Source organism: Felis catus, chromosome B2, assembly GCF_018350175.1.
Source record: "Felis catus isolate Fca126 chromosome B2, F.catus_Fca126_mat1.0, whole genome shotgun sequence".
In the NCBI taxonomy this organism is placed as follows: domain Eukaryota; kingdom Metazoa; phylum Chordata; class Mammalia; order Carnivora; family Felidae; genus Felis; species Felis catus.
The window spans coordinates 72,946,620-72,959,875 of NC_058372.1; the positions used below are offsets into that span (position 1 = coordinate 72,946,620).

The following is a 13,256-nucleotide window of genomic DNA, read 5'->3' on the forward strand; positions in this document are numbered from 1 at the left end:
AGAGCTGATAGTGGGCATTAAGGGAGCAGCAAAGCAAGTATAATATACTAGCCTACTTCCACAAACATCCAAGAGCAACGGTGGACAACCCTGGCTAAGATCAGGATCAGCTGAACAGCTTTTAAAAGCAACAGATGCCCAGGTGATAAATCCTAGAGTCTTGGGGTGGAGTGGGATTCTGAGGAGAAACCAGGGTTAGAATTCACTACTCCATGGTCAAATTGGGGAGTAGGCAAAGATTTATGAAATCAGCATCCAAAGACAGGTTAATATGCACAGCAGCCAGACATGTTTGCTTTTGACAAAGATAAACCATATGGGGATTTAAGAAATTCTATTATGTTACAGTTTGCCATTTGTCTATTTCCTGCTCTTCATATCATTTCAGAAATTATCCAAACATTGTAAAAATCGATGAATCCTAAACAACCCTGATGATAAAAAGCACCTGCGACTCTCTTTAAAAATACAAAGTCCAGGGCCATAACGTAGTGTCACTGAATCAGACTTTCCGAGGAAAACGCCTAGGAAGCTGGATTGTAGCAAGTGTCCCAGGTGATTCTTATCATTGAGGAAGTTTGGAAAACACCGATCTGGATACTGAAGACTGGTGGACTTTGAACTTGCTTGTGATCTGGGGCCTGTGAGCACATGACAAACACATTTTAAGAGGCACACACAAGTTTGAAGCTCTCCCACTGCCTGTGCTGTGGTCACCCAGATGTCTTTATAGCTCCTTGACTATTCCATGCCTATTCCCACACCAGAGACTCTGCTTCTGCTGTTTACCAGTCTGGAAACTTCTTCCCCCAACTATTTATCCTTTTCCACTTTTTCAGAAAAGCCCTCTCAGCTCTGACTAACTAGATCAGGTGACCTGTTAAAAATTTTTTGCACTCCATGCTTAACTACATAATAATCATTACTGTTTCTGGTTATCTATCTCTAGTGATAATATTTTAGTATCTGTCTCCTCTATTAGATGGTAAACCCCCGTGGGATGAGACATGGCTTATATGTTCACAGCTTTATCTCCAGTATTTCACAACAGCAATGAATGCATACATGAATGAATACATGAATGAATAAAAGTGCTCCGTGTCAGCATATAAAGATGGAGCAAGGTCATAAGGAGAGAATTGTGAGAATGGCTGAGATCAACAATGCAAAGCTGGAAGGCTTCAGAGGCAGCAAGGATTATGCTGGGCTCTGAAGCAAGCTGCAAGGGGACTGGCATAACACAGAGGAGCGGAAACATGCCAGGTGGGCGGAAGGCTCCACGAATGCCCTGGAGAAGAGAGACAGTGTTTGCGTTCTGAACAAGGAGCCAGGCTGCTTGAATTAAGCAGAGAGAACAATCAGGCTATGATGAAAGTGGAGGACAGTTAGATAAAGAGTGACTCATGATCAGTTCTGATTTGACGTAAGCAGAAACTCAGAGATCCTGCAGGGTTCAGAGAAGGAGAGAGATGATCAAAACAGAGCTTGCAGGGGATGACTCACACTCTTTGTGTAGGACTGAATGAAGGGATAGGACTAAAGATACGTGAAACCAGCCAGGAGGCTGTGGCAATCAAATTGCAGTGCAATTAGGAATCAAAATGGGTGCTCTGTTTTATTTGGGTATGTCCTACCTAGTGTCACAAAAGTTTGACGCACCTGGGTGGAAATATGATATAACAGCCATAGAATACAGGAAGGGAAGGGTCCTAAGAGCGAATCAGTAAGGTTTGGACTAACTTCCATAGAAGAAGAGGGAAGAGAATCAATGAAGACACTAATTTGTAGACCCAAAAGGCTGCATGCTGCAAAATGGGATGGAGAAATACAAAGGCAGGGAAGTGTGAGAACAAGAGAAAATAACGAACTCCGTTCTTAGCATGAATTCATAGTATGACATTTCAGGGAGCCTATTCTTTATTCAAGAGGGATTATAGGACATGAAAAAGGGCCCAAGAATAAGAAAATCTGTTACTTCAGGACCATGATCTCTGAAACCTGAAAAGATAACCCATGGTTATGAGGGTGCTGGAGGGGATAGTAACCTGCCCCCAACTCCACCCCTGGATGCTGGTCTCCCTGCCTCTAATCTCCTGTTTTAGCATTTCATATGCATCTGCCAAAGTGCTCTTCTATAATTCAGATATAATCATATCTCTGCCTTGCTTAACATCTTTAAATGACTGTTTAAAACTAAAACCTTCAGGATGAAGGGCAGATAGATTTGCTAGCACAAAAGTTCCTTTAGAATGCGTCCCCTGCCCCTCCCTTCTTTTTTCTCTCTCTTCATGGACAGTGTGTACTTTTTATATCAGTAATCTGTTCATTTCCCTGAATGACATGTGCTCTCTCTTCCCTCCCTACCTTGGTAAGTGGCATTACCTATAGCTAAGTTATCCTTACCACCCTCTTGTTGCCTGATAATTTTCATTCGTTTTTCAAAACTTCAATCATCAGCCCCTCTAGGAAGTCTTCCCTTGATTCCCTCTGCACCTCTCCCATGTGCTTACATAGATGATTGGAAAACTCAAATTTTTGTGCTGTCTTTTTATTTTAATTCTAACTAAAATGTGATCTTCCTTAAGGCAAAGATGGTGTCTTTCATGCCTCTATTTTTTTATGCCTAGCACAGTGCCTGATACATTGTTTGAAGAAAAAAAAGTAAGGACAGAAGAAAGAGGAGAGGACAGAAGGAGCAAAGGAAGTAAGGGATAGCTTTTCCTCCCACCAAAAGTTCTACTAAAAGGTTGAGAAGACAGGGAGAGAGGTTAGCCGGTACACCCCAAATAGAAGGATACTGAGTAAATTAAATGTCAGATTCATGGTACCTATTACACAGCATGAACTATTTATAATTCCTCATCATTTTAATAATTCCACGTGGAGCACTGTGTTAATCACTGATGTTAGACACTGTGCTGGTAAAGTTAGGTGGTATAAAAATGAGTAAGTTTCGGTCTCTGCCCCAAGGCTGTCACAGTTCATTTGGGGAGACATATGTTGAATTGATGCCTGACCAAGGCACATGCAGTACAGAAAAGGAAGGAGCCAAACATTCTGGACAGTAGTGTGGTTCGTGGAGGTTTCAAAAGGCCAGTGACTCAAAGGGATGAGTAGACATGTGCCAGGGTTAAAAAGGGAGAGAAATCCTGGATGGCCTAGTCAGTTAAGCAACTGACTCCTGATTTCAGCTTAGGTCATGATTTCATGGTTCCTGGGTTTGAGCCCCACAATGGGCTCTGAGCTGACAGTGCAGAGCCTGCTTGGGATTCTCTCCCTCCCTTTCTCTTTGCCTTTCTCAAAATAAAAAAAGACACTTAAAAAAAGTGGGGAGGGGGGGCGCCTGGGTGGCGCAGTCGGTTAAGTGTCCCACTTCAGCCAGGTCACGATCTCGCGGTCCGTGGGTTCGAGCCCCGCGTCAGGCTCTGGGCTGATGGCTCAGAGCCTGGAGCCTGTTTCTGATTCTGTGTCTCCCTGTCTCTCTGCCCCTCCCCCGTTCATGCTCTGTCTCTCTCTGTCCCAAAAAATAAATAAATGTTGAAAAAAAAAAAAAAAGTGGGGAGGGGAGGGAAAGCATTCCAGGGAAACGACTGAGATATCTTGGGGAATGGCAGAGTTTGGAATGACTGCATTTGGCCAAATACTCTTCATTTGTTATTTTTAGGAGCTTGGAAGATATAGAGATAATGAAATATAGTTTCATATTCCTTCTCAATACCCTAAACTTGTTAGTTTTTCCACTTTCTCCTTCTTTTGCAATACCTCTTGCTATCTTCCTTTTGTCTTTTCCCCACATCATGTTTGTTCAATGTACTGATCAGTTCTGCTCTTCTCGTTCTTCTTTGTTTCTCCTCACTGCAGTGTCTAAAGCAGTTAATCAACCCCCTACCTCCAGAAAACAGTTCATGACCATCTACTCCCATTAGAGCATGTCAAGGGGATAGGGTGGTGGTCTCTATTCACTGAACACTCATAGTATACTCCCTCTGACAGGCATATGGTTAAATAAGTTTTCCGATTACCATGTTGCGTGATTCATCGTAATTCATCATGTCATTAAAGGACTCTTCTGATCATTCTGAAAAGAAACAATGCATGCCAATTTAAGGGACACCCTGGCTAGATGATATTAATAGATAATCTTGCCATCTAAGTTGAATGTTTGGGAAAGGAGACAATACTGCCATAGCACATCCCTAGCACTGTTACTGCACATGTCTCTCTTGGACACAGAAGTGAGTCTTGGGTTGACCAGTCTTAGATCCAGCCTATGGTTGCTCATGTTTAAAGGCTTTTTGTGAACCTGGAGGCTCCTGTGGGAGGTCATGGACCTAACATGGGCTAAGCAACTAACATATACCAAGTTCTTTGCTTGGTGCCCTTAATATTTCACTCATTCTCACCAAGAAGAAATGCATGGTAATTCTTCTAGTTTTCTAGATTAGTTATCATAATGGTAGATATCTTAAGTATTTCACTCAAAGTAACAAGTACCTCATAAATAAGTAGAGAAGCTGCCATCTGAATTTGAGTATATAATACCAAGGATGCTGTTTTCCTGGTATGTTTGTAGGCATTTGTTCTTTTCTGCCCAGCAAGCATCACTAGCAAATCATTGACAGTATCACCCCCATGATTGAATATAGTCTCCGAAGCATTGAAAAGAAGTTCTCCAGATGCCCCCCCCCCCACCAATTAATGGGAGCATCCAAGCTCAACAAGATTGCTTTCTATAATTATTGCTTTGACCTTACCAGAGTTTCTATATTATAGAAATAAGCAGCTGAAGAGATCAAGAAAGTAGACCTAAACTATAGAGATTTTTCAGCTTTAGAGCTGAACCATATCTACATAGTCTCATTCCTTGAGAAAGGCCCCCTCCTACCCAGTCACATGTTCTTATTCTGCCCACATTTGCCATCTTATCTCTTTCAGATTAGTCATAAAATTATGAGCTGCTTATATGTCAATGCCAAACTGCCAATTGTTAGTCCTACCTCACAGTAGCATTTTAAACAGTCTCTTCTCCTCAAAAGCCATTTGTTCAGACGTACTTTATATTTGAGAATAATTGGACCCATTAGCAATCTAACTATCCCTATTTACCTCTTTGCATTTCCCCTTATTAGAGTGGATACATTACTATATAGGGAGAAAAGAAGTGGTAGATTATAGAATGGCTTTAAAAAAATTTTTTTTAAGTTTATTTATTTGCTTTGAGAGAGAGAGAGAGCAAGCTGGGGAGGGGCAGAAAGAGGGAAAGAGAGTGAATCCCAAGCAGGCTCCTCACTGTCAGCGCAGAGCCCAATGCGGAGGTTGAACTGACCAAACCATGAGATTATGACCTGAGCCGAAATCTAGAGTCGGATGCTTAACCTTAAGACTGAGCCACCAAGGTACCCCAAGATTATAATATGACTTCTAATCTATTTACGGGCAGTGATTTCTTTCACCTGAGAGAAATCCAGAAGCCTTTCTCTAGTAACACTGAGAGTTTAACATGCATAGAGCTGCCTGGAAGTGAGTTAAATGCTCACACATGGGTATGCTTATTCAATTCTCAAATAGCCTTGTAAAGCTGTTGCTGTTAGTACCCCATTACACAGATGAGAACATTGAAGCTTTTAATAGACAAAAGTAATTTTCCTGAAATCACAAAACTAACCAAGAAAAGATGTCTGTATTTGTACCTGAGAAATTTGTCTGCACACTTTTTAAGCAGCATGTTATACTGTTTCCCTCCATTCACCACACACAGCCCCCTCTGCTGCTTACTTACTCTGTTTCTTACCTGCTGCCTAGCATACAATGTAGCCATAGACAATAAAGGAGGCTGTTACCAGAACATAATTAATTGTGAAAGTGATTCAGAACCATTTGAAGTCTCCACCCCAGCCATAGGGCCTCCCTCTCACCCATTCTGTGGAGATCAAGCTCTATAGCCAAATGGAGGAACCTGCCTCTTGAGGCCCTTTTCATTCTTGGGCAACTAAATATCTTCTAGTCCAAAAAAATGCAGAATATACTTGGATCTCCTCTATTCTTGGATTTGATACCTTCTCACAGATGTAGCTCACTGTGCACTCTGGAACAGCCTTGCTTATGGCTGGATTTTAAGGTGTCTTTCCTAGCTTAGGTGAGATCTGAGGGTTTTATTCTAGAGCTAAACTCTGGGATTCTGCTTTGTCTTTGTGTCTTATACTAGGTCTAAAAATTTCCTTAAAACAGGCAATCTAACAGTGATAGCTCTGAGTAACACCTACATATCCTATCTGTAGCTCATAAGTTTCATTACATTTCTATATATCTGTAAGAGCAGAAAAAATAACCTAAGCCTTCCGTGATTGGATTTTGATATCATAGTGGAACTGACCAAGTGTTTTTAATATCTTATACTAATTCTATTTTATCCTTAATAATCTTTCGGTATTAAATAGTTAAAATTAATATTTTAATACTAAAACTTAATACAATGATGAGACGAGGCATGTAGATATTACCATGCTTAGACCACGGTAATGCAACTTACGAAAGTAAAATTGATTATTATAGGTAGAGTAAGCAACAACAAAATTTATCATTTATATGCCTCGTTAGTTACCTAAATTAGAACTACTATAGTTTTATAGTATTTTTGGACCTTTATGTCCATCTTGCTTTCATCACTAAAACTTTCCCATTCCATTACCTAGGAAACAAAAAAGATTAATAGTTACTTAAGGGGTGCCTGGGTGGCTCAGTAGGTTAAGCATCCAACTTCAGCTCAGGTCATGATTTCACAGTGAGTTCGAGCCCCATGTCAGGCTCTGTGCTGACAGCTAGGAGCCTGGAACCTGCTCCAGATTCTGTGTCTCCCTCTCTCTCTGCCTCTCCCCTGCTTGTGCTCTCTCTCTCTCTCTCAAAAGTAAATAAACATTAAAAAAAAATTTTTTAAAGATTAATAGTTATTTAAATCACTATGGAAAAATCCATCAAGCTAAGGCAGCTCAAAATTCCTAGCACCTTTCACTTGTGGTGGGAAGTTTTCATTCATAGATTGCTTTATTGTGGCATGGGCTCCATGAAGGAAGTGATATCATGTTTCATAATGGGGGATGGCAGGTTGACTCCATATAGGTCACCTCTCTGGGATTCACAATATGGGTGTGTTCAGGCCATTCCTTACTGATTCAGTCTTCAATCCAAGAATCCATAAACTCTTGATAATCCCTAGCATATTAACTATCAGTTAGCACCTTCAGTGAATATTTTAGATCTGAAAATGAAAAAAAATGTTTACAGGATTGGACCTAGAAGTGGCTAAGGAAAAAAAAAAAAAAATATATATATATATATATATATATGTATATAAAAAGTAGGAGCAGATCAAAGATCAGTTCAACATAATTCATGAATTTGCCTGGGGCTACTCCCTTTATAGAACTCAAATTCATCTTTGGCATGGGTGACTTATATTGCCAATCACCTGACTTGACATGAAAAGGTAGAGAATCGCATCAGACTAGTGCCATCTGGTATCATTGTTCTTTTTTGAGAACCAAAAGTAAAATTAAAATGTAAGGAGGAAAACAATGAAGATTGTAGTTGGGAGAAATGAAAAACACATTTTGATGTTTATTTCACTGGTCTCACAAGGCTAACTTTGTAACAAACAAAGGGATGCGGTAGATTAAAAACTAGCATTGAAATAAAGAAATACAGAAATGAATCAAGTATTTAGACATGGAAATATACAGATCTTCCACTTTAGTTTGCACAGCTGTTTGTTTTTAAAGCATAGAACTGTTCATCTAAAATAGAGTTATAAACCAAAATCATCTTGGAGACCCATGAAATTCTTCTTCTAAAATGGTTCCATTTTCTTGGTTGAGGCCCAAATTATTCTGATCACATTAGTTTGTCTTGGATAATATTGGTTCAGTTGAATTATCTAATCATTATTGCCATCTCACTCAGAGAATTTATTTTGTCATTTTCCCACAATCTAAAAGCCTTAAAAAAAAAAAAAAAAAAAAAAAAAAAAAAAAAAAAGAAAGACTTTAATGCCCACAGTATTGTTTATAAAAATAAAGGTCAAAATCATTTTTACAATTGCTTAATACAAAGATTTTTCTAGTCTTGGAAAGAGCTGTGGGTTCTAATTCTGGCAAATCTACAGAGAATTCAGAGAATTCTGTTAGCCTTTTCCTATTTTCTTAGAATATTGTGATAAAAAAGAAACATGGGTTGGCACTTATTTTAACCTATAGAAGGGCAAATAACACATTCAAAATAATAACATATGAACAACTCAATATTCAAATAAGTTCCTTGGGGTGATTTGGAGAATCTGCTAAAATTTTGAAGAGGATGCCTGGAAGATGCTAGACATGACATTTCTCTGCATGCTTCTAGAGAAAAAAATCATTAATAATAAAGAAGGAGAATACCTTCTCAACATTTTGGAGGAAACAAACATATATATAGGGTAGGTATATATTAGGTATATATATATATATATATATATATATATATATATATATATATATATTAGGGTAGACCAGGGCAAGTGCAATACAGTGTCAAGGTAGCTAATTTCACTCCCTGCTGATTCTCTCTGCTGAGAATCAAGATGGTTCATGAAGATCCTTCAGAAAGTGAATGTAAAACTCTTCATTTGATTTAACCCTGGTTAATTTCAAGGGTAACTTGTACAACTATTGGCCTAAATCACTAAATTATTTGCAAACATGGTCATTTTTTTAATGAGTAGAAAATGTTTTATTTTGTTTTGTTTTTGAATCATTGACCATATACTTGAAGATTTTTGGGGGGTTGAAAAGGAGTATATTCCATATTAAAATCTTATTAGTAATTTCTGAGGTTAATCCCCTGTAAAGGGAATGTGCACATCACATCCAGTCTTCATCAGGGGCCCTTACATTAAAAATAATTTCTGAATTTCCCTGCAAGGTTTTAAAAGGTTTAATTTTGTCACTTGTATACAGACTAAATGCAACATTTCATGGATCCAGAACTTAAAATAAGAGGATGCCACAGACTGAATGTTTATGTCTCTCAAAATCATATGTTGGAACCTAATCCTCAATTCTATGGTATGAGGAGGTGGGGGCTTTGGGAAGCAATAAAGTTTTGAAAACAGTGGTTAGGTCATTAGTGCCCTTATAAAAAAAAAAAAAAAAAAAAAAAAAAAAAAAAAAAAACCCAGACAGATTTTTTGCCCCTCTTACCATGTAAAGACACAGAGAAAAGAAAATATCTACCAGGAAACTATTTTTGACCATACATTGAATCTTCTATCACCTTGATCTGAGACTTCCCAGCCTCCAGAATTGTGAAAAATAAATTTCTGTTTGTAAGCTATGGTCTATGGCATTTTGTTATAGCAGCCGAGCTGACTAAGGGGAGGGGAGTGAGGAGGCAAAGAACTCATTTCCATGGTAATCCAAGGAAAGAACATGCATAATTTAGACATGGTTTGTTAATAAGAATATACTAAATTCCTGTAATTTTGAAAAAGAGAAATTTACAAGTAGAACATATATTTTGTTCTTGTTTTTGTTCTTTAAAAAAGTCCAAACAAAAGAATAGGGAAAAGATGAAATAAGTTTGTGAGTTGCAGACTGTAGTTGGGTAATGAAAATAATAAAATATCATTACTTGGGTGTGTATTTGTGTATATGTATGTATATATTTGGTTTTATTGAAAACCATCTCTTATCTTTTTTAGAAGTATGAGATATACACTAAAAATAAAAACAAATAACTGGGTTGAACAGAATTAAAAATTATCATTGAAAATACTATCAAGATTAACATTTTAAATTCTTCCTTAATCTTGCTATAGCTAAAGTCAAACAGATTTTTCCATTAGAAACAACACAACAACATTTCAGACATTTCACCAAGCCTAAGTGTGAAAAGAGTCCAAAGCAAACATAAATTGAGGCAATAGCCAACCCCAAAGTTTCAAATCCAATTAAAAAGAATGCAGTGGTGTTGAAAATTCCATGGCTTGAAATACAGTGATGCATCCAGTTGTTTTATTTTATAATTTGTAATTAAATTGGAATTATCAAGATATATTTTGGCCTTCCAAATAATCTGATAAATATTAAAAGACCTTGAAATGTTAATCATTGCAAATAAAATTAGTTATGTGGAGATTATTTCCAGAAAAAAAATCATTTGATTGTTTTACTTACAGTCAACTCTTGTTGGAAGGCAACAGTCCCCTCATTTTCACTTACAAAACAAAGTACGCATGCAGTCATTTGATTGTTTGGGCTTTTAAATTTGGCTCTGAGTCCTTTGGAGTATAATCCCTTTACTGGAAATTCAGTTAAAGTAACTCCTTCTATCTCTAAATGCTAACCAGATAAACCACATTTCCTGCTTTCACTCCCTTCTCCACCTCTCTGCAGATTTAGTGCTGATTGACAGTGAAGATTATAGCCTTTGACAACAAGGCAGGTTGATGACAACAGTCATCTTCTATCATTTGGCATCTATTTTCCTCTCTTTTTTGTTCATCTACAACTATTGTCAACTCTGGCTGCTCATTAGACACCTGGAGGGCTTTTTAAAACCGTTTCCTCCCCTTTCCCAAGACATTTTTATTTAATAGGTCTGGGGTGGAATCCAAATAATAATATTTTAAAAGAAACTTCTCAGGTAATTCTAATGTGTAAACAGAATTGAAAACGCTCTGTTTACTGGGAGTTAGGATGCAGGCAGGAACCAAGGCGAAGAGTGGCCTCCTGATAACCAATCAGGAAGCTCTGAGCCTCTCCTCAGTGAACCAATCGGGATAATCTGAACTTTAGTGAGCCAGTTGCCTGTTCTGCGTGGAATAGACTCTAAGACCTCACCCTCTCAACTGGAAAGTGCACAGAAATCACCCACCATCTTGTTAAAAGGCTGTTTCTGATTTGGTACATCCATATGGCACCTGAGAGTCTGCATTTCTAACATGGTTCCAGTGATGTGGCAGCTACCCTTACACAGTTCACACTCTGAGTGGCAAGTATTTAGGATAAATCTGGTCCCAAAATAAAAATGTCACCAAGTTTCTTTCAAAAGAATGTAATACTGATACAAAAGGGCGTAGCACACAGTTATAATAATGAAACTTTAGAAACAAATGTCTAATAACAGGGCCAATGTGAAGGGATAATAGTCAATATGCGTTTTCAAAAAGTTGTGAGTAGCATCGAAAAATCAGTAAAATATACAATGAAAAAAGTAAAATATAAAATTATATGTAACCTACATAGGAATATCCCAATTACATTCAAGTGGATGGAAACAGACTGAAAGAAAGTGATCCAGTATGTAAACTGTGAATGCAACAGGTTTTGTGATTATGAGCAACTTTATTTTCTGTCTGTATTTTTCATTTTATTCAATTAATACTTTTTATCATTATAATAAGATTAAAACATATTATCTAAGATGGCGACTGTGGAACCGGAAACCACCCCTACTCCTAATCCCCCGCCTTCAGAAGAGAAAACAGAATCTAATCAGGAGGTTGCTAACCCAGAACACTGTATTAAGCATCCTTTACGGAGCAGATGGGCACTCTGGTTTTTTAAAAATGATAAAAGCAAAACTCGGCAAGCAAACCTTCTGCTGATCTCTAAGTTTGGTACTGCTGAAGACTTTTGGGCTCTGTACAACCACATCCAGTTGTCTAGTAATTTAATGCCTGGCTGTGACTATTCACTTTTTAAGGATGGTATTGAGCCTATGTGGGAAGATGAGAAAAACAAGAGGAGGACGATGGTTAATTACATTGAACAAACAGCAGAGATGAAGTGATCTGGATGGTTTTTGGTTAGAGACACTGCTGTGCCTTATTAGAGAATCTTTTGATGACTACAGTGATGTTGTATGTGGAGCTGTTGTTAATGTTAAAGCTAATGTTGTTAATGTTATTGATAAGATAGCAATAAGGACTACTGAATGTGAAAACAGAGAGGCTGTTATACATATAGGGAAGATATACAAGGAAAGGTTAGGACTTCCTCCAAAGATAGTGGTTGGTTGTCAGTCCCATGTAGACACAGCTACTAAGAGGGGCTCCACCACTAAAAATAGGTTTGTTGTTTAAGAAGACACATTCTGAGTATTCTCATAGGAGACTGCATCAAGAAATCGAGATTTGGGAGCTGAACCAAAGCCTCTTCCAAAGCAGAGTGGACTGTATTTGAGTTTGATTTCCATCTAAATGTTGCTAAGATATGAGAAGTCTCATTTGCTTTTGCCTTGTACTTCTGTGTTCATGGTTTTTTGTTTTTGTTTGTTTGTTTGTTTGTTTTTTGCTTAAGAGTGTCCACTATCCCAATCAAAGAATTATAGTACACATCATCCCCAGAATCCATGAATGTGTTCCTGGCCCACTCATGTAATAGCTTACTAGAATTACCATTATAAGCACATTTTACCCATCTACAATATTCAAAAAATAACTTGCATTTCTGTACCTTAAAGGAAAAAAAATTCTGTTTATGTTCCATTGTGTGCAGGAGCATATTTTGCTGATTTGAAAGAGTATGATGCATACAGCAATCTAGCAAAATCTAGCAATTTTATTTCTTTTTACAGCATTGTCTTTGCTGTACTCTTGCTGATGGCTGCTAGATTTAAATTTATTTGTTTCCCTACTTTATAACATTAGTGATTCTGATTTCAGTTTTTCATTTGTTTTGCTTTTGTTTTTTTCCTCATGTAACAGTGGTGAAGGATCCAGAAATATGACATAAAGGTGGAATAAACATTAATTTTGTGCATTGTTTGGTATTTTTTTTGTTTTTTTTTTTTGTAACTACAAAGCTTTTCTGCAAATTTAGTCATTTCATTCAAATCAGTGATCTATGTTTGTGTGATTTCCTAAACATCATTGTGGTTTATATATAAAAAAAAAGGACCATCATAATTACAATCCTAATTAGAATTAGTATCTCTGTTTTTGTATCTTTATGCTGTATTTTAACACTTTGTATTACTTAGATTGTTTTGTTTTGGTTAAAAAATGGCTCAAGTAAAAGCGGTCCCATTCATATTAAGACAGTGTACAAAACTGTAAATAAAATGTGTACAGCGAATTGTCTTTTAAACAACTAGATTTGTCCTTTTATTGCTCCATCTCTATGGAAGGAATTTGTATTTCTTATTGCCAGGCAGTCTCTATTGTGTCTTCTTGTAGTGTCTTCCACATGAACAGCAAAAGTTTGGAGCACTATTTTATTATG

General features: G+C 37.4%; 1 long non-coding RNA gene and 1 pseudogene across 1 annotated transcript in view; one reads left to right on the forward strand and one right to left on the reverse strand.

Moving 5' to 3' along the window:
- Positions 1–13,256, reverse strand: part of LOC109499758 — a 177,701-nt gene that overhangs the window by 102,662 nt on the left and 61,783 nt on the right. The gene's annotated exons all lie outside the window — the stretch shown is intronic.
- LOC101080889 lies at positions 11,305–12,481 on the forward strand (annotated as a pseudogene).